Below are 7,908 nucleotides of genomic sequence, written 5' to 3'. Positions count from 1 at the left end.
CCTAGAAAGCTTGTTTAATCCCAGGGGGAAGGGGAAGTTTTTTTTCTTCTAGGTGTATCTGTGATCACCCTCTGAAGGTTTCGCCAGGAGCATTACTTCAGTGTGGCAGCGATCATACTCAGGGCTGGCCCAGCTGCAAAGTGTCTTAAGAGACCCCCTATTCCTCTCCAGTCTGGAATTTCATGAGCTAGGCTAGGCTTCCTGCCTCCTGGTTCAAAAGGAAGTGATGGTGGTAATCGTCCACTGGGAGGAAGAGATGGGAGGTGGGCTGTTTCTTTTCTTCCTTCTTCTCATCCTGGAGTTTGTGAAAGGAAGGCTACAAATACCAAACAATCCTTCCACACCTGGTACCTGGGGGCAATGTCTGTGGGGAAAAGGAAATCCTTCCTGCCACCTTGCCCCTATATATAATTCGCCAGGGCTAAGGCACTTAGAATTAAATACTCACAACATGGTTCTTTTCTGTGCTGAGGCAGAGAGGTTACATCCTTTACAGACAGAAGGCTAGGGTTGAGGGCCTGCCTTTCCAGTTGCTAGCTGTTTGACTCTTGAGAATTTGCAAAACATCTCTAAATCTCACCATCTAACATGTGCCAGGCTTAATGAGAGATGTCACTGAGAGAAGTCACTGGCTCAACCTTGAAGTTCTGCATAATGTTCGGGGGAGACACACATTGTCACAACACAATAAGGTCCGTGCTTTACCGGAGCTACAGAAGGGCTCCCAGGAAAGTGAGAGGAGGGCACTGTGTATGTTTTGGAGGTGGGAGAGACAAGGGAGAAGAGGAGAGGGGGTGAGACTATGGTTACAGAAGGCCTCCCAAATCAGGAGCTTGAGCAGGATTTTGAAGAAAAAAGAGAATTCACAGAGAGAGAGAGAGGGGAAGCTGACAACATTAGAGGGGTGGCAGAGGAAAGGAATCTGAGGACAAGACTGGGGAGTGGGCTGAGAAGTAGGAGGAGAACCAACAGACTGGCTTCAAAGGCTGCAAGAGGCCAGCTACCACGGGGACTGATCGGCACCCACCGGACCAGCGGCATTTAGGGGACGATCACAGTGGAGAGTGAGTGGGAGGAGAGCAACAGAGCTAACGAGCATGTTCTCTTAAAAATTAATATTATTGAGTTGATTTACAATATTACATGGGTTTAAGCATAGTGATTTCAGTATTTTTATGGATTATAATCCATTAAAAGTTACTACAAGATAATGGCTATAACTCCCTGTGCTGCACAATGTATCCTTGTGGCTCATTTCTATTATACATAATAGTGTGTATCTCTTAATCCCTTACCCCTAACTTATTCCTCCCCCATTTCCTCCCTCCACTGGTAACTGTGAGGTTGTTTGATATGTCTGTGCATCTGTTTCTTGCTATGTTCACTGGTTTACTTTTTAGAGTCCACATATAAGTGATATTATACAGTGTTTGTCTTTCTCTGTCTGACTTGTTTCACTAAGCATAATATTCTCTAGGTCCATCCCTGTTGCTGCAAATGGCAGAATTTCCTTTTTTATGGCTGAGTAATATTCCATTGCATATATATATATCCAACATCGTCTTTATTCATTTGTCTGGTGATGGACACTTGGGTTGTTTCCATATGTTGGCTATTGTAAATAGCGCTGTTATGAACTTTGGGATGCATGTGTCTTTTTGAATTAGTGTTTTCAGTTTTTCCAAGTGTATACCCAGTAATGGAATTGCTGGATCATATAATAAATCGTTCTCTCTAATGGGCATATTCTTAACATTCAGTGGACTTGGTTGTAAGGAGAAGAGTAGGGTGTTGCTAGAGAGGGATGAGAGAGGAAGGAAAATTTTTGTTGTTTTTGTCTATGATTGACGCTTGGATGTAGTTATATACCACAGGGAAGGAGGCACTGGGAGAGGGAGGAGTTAAAGGAGAGAGATAGGATTAAATGGGGGGTTAATTCCTACTTTGTGGAGTCCTTTGGAGGATTAAATGAGATCACCTGGGGAACCCTTTGTACTATACACATGTGAATATGATTATCCTGCTACTGAAATAAAGCCACCATGCATCACAAGGCATTTGAGCTCACTTATCACTGGGCTGCTGAGATAGGCAAATCTCCCTCTCCAGAGCTTTTTTGTGTGAGCTGTTTTCCTATTTCCTCTTTCCACTACTTTAGACTTAGAGCCCAAGAATGAACTGAGCCCTCCTTGACATTTCTTCCTGCCAAACAACACAACTACCAGTTCCTCTGGATCACAACAGGAAGCTGGGGGTTGATAAGTGAGAAGTGACTAAGGGCGGGGACAAGAGGTTCCTCTTTGTTGGGAGGTAGGACTTACATCCAGACCTCAACTTGGAAACTTGCTTCGACAGTTTATTACGTTTTTATCAGATAACCCTGGGGCCACAGGGGCTATGAAGTAGACTGTCCCCTCACAGACACCCGTGGCCCCTTTTCCATCTCAACTCACGAACTGCAAGTCCCACGAGGGCAGAGATTTTTGTCTGTTTTGTTCACTGCTATACCCCCAGTGACTAGAACGGTGTCTGGTATAGGGATGGTGTCTAATTAATATTACTAAGTGAATGAATTCACCCATTCATTCAGCCTCCCATTGACTCAGTCAAAGTGAGTGATGCTATTGGTCAATCACTAAGTTCATCTTTGACGAACAGAGTTAAATATTCCAGTAGAGAGTAGAGCTCAGGGGTAGAGTGTGTGCCTAGCAAGCATGAGGTCCTGGGTTCAATCCCTAGTACCTCCATTTAAAATATATAAACAAACCTAATTAACTCCCTCCCCCAAACAAAACAACAACAAAAAAGAAATAAATATTCTATGCCAGGCACTTTACATACATTAGTTCGTGGAATCACAATCATTTTACAAGTGGGGAAACTGAGACTCAGAAAGAAGTCACTTGGTTGAGGATATATAGCTGGAAAGTGGCTGAAATTCCTCACTGTCTGATTCTATGCTCTTTCTATACCACCATCTGCTTCTCCAGCCTCATCCCTCACCAGTCCCCAACTCAAACTGTAACTTCTGGCATAACTGCCTGCCTGCAATTCCTTGAATGAGCCACGTTCTTTCCTGTGCACTCTTTTGCCTGGGACACGTTTAGCTGTAGCTTCTGTCTGGTTAATTCTTCCTCATCCTTCCCCTGGGAGGCTTTCTTGAAAGGATGCTCTCCGGATGGGGTAGGTTGACCTTCTCTGTGCTCTCGCAGCCCCCTTTGCAGCCCTCTGTCATAGGACACATCACAGGCATTTAGAAGCCTATTTATGTGTGTGTCTCTCCACTAGATGGTGAGAGGTCCAAGGGGAGGGACTGTCTTCCTAATAAGAGCTGCCATTTGTAGTGGGCATAGTTGTAATCTTGTTTAATTCTCACAACCACTCCCACGAGGGTGTTATTATGATTGTTTTATAGATGAAAAAAAAAAAAAAAAGAGGCTCAGAGAGGTTAAACAACTTTCCCAAGGTCACAATGAGTAAGTGGCTAAGCCAGGAATTCAACATAGGTACATGTGATTCCAAGGCCTAGATTCTTTTCCTTGTGTTACCATCAGAACCATCCACAGGGCTCACAGCTTAGCTGTTGGGATAAACAGATAAATACCACCTGAACAATGAGATTAGTGAGCTAATCCAGGTTTATACAAAGTTGTTGGGGGGAAACATCTGGATGGGAAGAATTTGTTCTCTCTGGGAGAGGTGGTGTTGGAAAGGCTTCATAAAGTTACCAGAATGCTTGGGAACTTGTAAACTTCAGGTGGAAAATCGATCCTTGCATCAAATACGGGTGGTTAGTTTTGGGGGCCATGGCAGCCATCACCTGGGTCACCACTGCCTCCAAATGAGTCCATCTGGGTGCCAGGAATGTAGCCCAAACGCCTGTGGGTACCTGCCTCAGTGATGGCTGGTAACCAGGCAACCCAGTTAGCACACTGTTTCATTAAAATCACGTTTGTGTGTGTGTGTGTGAAAATGACTTTATATAGTCAGTTTTAACCTTACACACTCTCCTTTAAACTTAAATAAAATCAATACATTTGCAAGCCTGTGGCTCTGCGGAGTAGGATGGTGCTCCTAATTATGTGCTAACTTCTCCACCTGCTCTTGTCTCCACTGCAGGCATCCCCGGAGGCTGCTTTCTCTCTCTCCCCTCCTTCAGGGAATTCTTCTATTTCTCGGTTTGAACCACTGTAAAATTCCTATAAAATTAAACTTAAAACTACAGGCAAAAAGCACAGCTTTAAAAGGTATGGTACAATACCTTCCTTGTCTGCTGCAGGGGGCACGGTGGGTGGCCGGGCTCTGGCACCAGGCAATTAGGAGGCTTCTAAACTGCTTCATTTCCTGGCTGTGTGGCCTTGGGCAAGTTACGTAGCCTCCTTACGCCCGCATTCCTGACCTATAAACGCGTGAACAGAATCGTATCCTAGTAAAAGGACTATGGTGAGGACTAATGAGATAAGGCACAAGGGGCTTAGTGACTGGTTTGTTAGAAGTTACCAATAAGTGCAAGATGTAAACAGTAATTGTTGTCCCTCTTATCACTGGCAGGAAGAAGCAATTTGGGTGACAGTGATTTGAAACCTATGAAGTACTATGAAAATGTGAAATTTTATTACTGCATATAGTGTTGGGTGAATTCTAAAGAGCTCAGTAGAAAGAGAAGCGAACAAGAAATCAGGAAAGGCAGCTCCTAATGCTCCTTTGGCCACCTATCTGCAGTGTGACCTTAGGACATTCTCTCTGAGCCTCCTGCTTTCTCACATGTAAATCACGCACTTTGATTAGATTGCCTTGAAGCTCCATCCCAGCTCTGAAATTCTATATTCCACAGTGTCATCAGAGCAAATAAGTTATGTGACAAATCTTACATTTAGAATAAACTTAGAATAACCTAGACGGTTAATATGGTACCACATATATCGATGGCCAAAGTCCATCTCTGAGGTGGAGAAAAGTTAATCCCAACTCCAGCAATCAGGAAGAGTAATCTGGGAGGATTCAATGAAAAGGCAACTACAACACACCTCGTCTTTTCGGTAGAAGATAACAACTTATCCGGATAATGGCAATATTGAACTAGTCAGAAGAAAGATCAGATGATGCCCCGGCAGCTGTATACTTAGGCAGGAAATGCAAGCCCCCTTCACATTTTTTTTGGATGTGTCTTTTGGATAGTAACGTGCTGGCAGCTCTCCCAAACAGCTTGTGGGGCTCTTTGCTTTCTCCCTTCCTAACATATGGAGAACCTGCTGTGTGCCAGGTGTGCTGGTACCCTGGGCTACAGACACAGCCTCTGTTCTCAAGGAGCTGACAGACTATTGGCTAGAGCATTTTATCTGCAGGGGATACTTCTACATCTTCAGCGTAGTCCTGTGTGGTGCTTATATTGTTTGTACTATTATTCTGTGAAAACATAGCTGTTTGTGTGTTCTCCCTCAGCCCTCCAGCAGCTTCTGGATGTTAAATATTATCACCTCGTGTACGTTGTACCAGAAGGAAGAATCATCTGTTACTCTTTCACTTCCTAATGAGCCCTCAAACTAGTCTGCAGGCCAGTGAAAGATTCTTTTTCTTTCCAGAGGACTGATGAGTTCACATTTAGCTGCTTGGTCTTATTCTCCCCCAGGACTCAAATTTTACTCTTCTTGTCCGCTTTCCTCCCTTACCGCCACATGAACCAACATAACCAGAAACGATAACAAAAAGGAGACAGCAAGGTGTTGGCAGCATGTTGATGGATAAGACAAATATTTCTTTTGCTACTATAGCAACTACTATTAAATGCCTTATCACTTACCTTTGAAGCTCTTTGGAAAAGTGAAAGCTATTTTGCATATAGGTGCTTAAAATCACCTCAATTACCTAAGATACTTTCATCTCCCTCCAAGATTCTTCTTATAGGGATTTCTGCTATTTTTTTCAGATATTGCTATAAATGAAGAATGAAGTATTGATAGATTTCTCCAAAACGCACTGATTTTCATATTCCCTGAGAATGACAAGGATATTATGAAAGTGACAGTGGAAACATTTCTATAAAAATACTTAATCAAAAAAAAAAAAACCCAACCTGATGCCTAAAGATACTTCCAATTATCTGGAAAATCGATACTAGATAATTGAGTGCTCATTCAACACTTTAGTAGATAAGCATGTATTAAGCGCCTAAAAGTGTTGCATTGTGCAAAGTACTACAAACATAAAAGAGATTTAGAAATGGTTGCTGCTTTCAAGGAGCTCAATTAAAAGTCGATAGCTTTATGTCTCGTATCAATACTTAATATCTTACAGAACATTTTCCATACATAACAATTCATTGCATCCCCAGATCAGCCCTGGTTTCACCACTTCATAAACTTGAGATTTCTTGTTGCTCACTGTTACTGAGCAAGCAGAATGTTCATTTTGATAATATTTGTATGTCTCCATTATTCCTGGTTTAGAATAATTTACAAATTGTCTCATTGGAAATTTAAGTCTTTCCACCTTCTCACCTTCAAGTCCCTGTTCCTCTACTGTGGAGATTCCCCCTGAGGGAGGCGGGCCTAAAATGACTTCAAATTCCCTGTGACTGCCCTTAAGATCACAGTGGATCTCTACTACATACCTGAGGTAGGAAACTGGTTTTTGAATTCCTTTCCCACCAAAGCCTTTAGGCCATAATCTCAGAAATACATTCCTACTTCATTTTTCCTTTATCCATTCCTGATCATTCCTTCTGTTATTCTATGCTATCTTGGACTACAGTTTCCATCAAAAAATAGAAACAGAATTTAGCAATCTAGAGACTCTGCCCAATGCCTTCACTTTATGGGGGAGGAACCAACTCCACAGCCAGGAGGATTGTCAAAGCCACACAAATAGGTGGCAGAGCTGGGCTTGCAACTCAGAGACTGTATACTCTTTGCCCAGATGTAAGACATCATACTGTCTTTAAAAGCTACCTGTCAAATGAAACATTCTTCCCAAGATAGCATTCTCTTACATTGCCAGTGTATGAATATCTGGCTGCTGTTGCAACAGAGATCTACCCAGTTTCATAACACTTCACAGATTATAGTGTTATGTTCTCAGTTTTTCCATAGTGTACCTGTTCACCTCGTTACATCATTGAATCAATTGTTGAGCTTCAACTCTGTGCCAGGCATAATATAGGTGTCAGGAACAGGAAAACTACCAGGTCTGGGGCTGACTTTAATTGGAAGTTTTCTTTGAATTTGTGTAGGATCATTTAACATTGGATTACTAGTAACTGTACAGTTTTAGTACAAATGGTCCTGTAAGTGGGAGAAAATTACTAACAAGCATTGAATCCTAATAAGATGTTGAAGGCAGACATCAAAGTTTTTAAGCATTTAGGATTCCTCACATCCAGAAGACCCCCCACTCCTAGCTATTTATTTATACATTTGTTTTACTGAAGAATAGTTGATTTACACTGTTATGTTAGTTTCAAGTGTACAACAGAGATTCTATATTTTTATATATTACACACCATTTAAAGTTATTATAAAATACTGGCGGTCTTCCCTGTGCTGTACATTACCTCCTTGGGTGTGATTTATTTTATACCTAGTAGTTTGTACCCCTTAATCCCTTTCCTCTATTTTACCCCTCCCTGCCTCGCCCCCTCCACTGTTAACCACTAGTTTGTTCTCTGTACAAGAACCACCAAGTGTGGTTTTAAAAGTCTCCCGAATTTGCTACAAAAAGGCCCAAAGGTTAATCTCGGGGACTCTCTTTTTCACCTGTTTTTCTCCACCCCCAGCCCCGTCCCCCCCCAGGCGGACTCCAGGTCCAGCGGCGCCCGGGAGAAGCACAGCGCTCGGCTGGTGGGGCAGGCCCGAGGCGCGCTCGGGTGGCGTCCGAGGGCCGCGTGGCCGGGCGCCCTTCCGCTGTCCCGGG

Source organism: Camelus bactrianus, chromosome 21 (assembly GCF_048773025.1).
Source record: "Camelus bactrianus isolate YW-2024 breed Bactrian camel chromosome 21, ASM4877302v1, whole genome shotgun sequence".
Lineage (NCBI taxonomy): Eukaryota > Metazoa > Chordata > Mammalia > Artiodactyla > Camelidae > Camelus > Camelus bactrianus.
The sequence above is the reverse complement of the archived record's forward strand: the minus strand, read 5'-3'. Positions refer to the sequence as shown.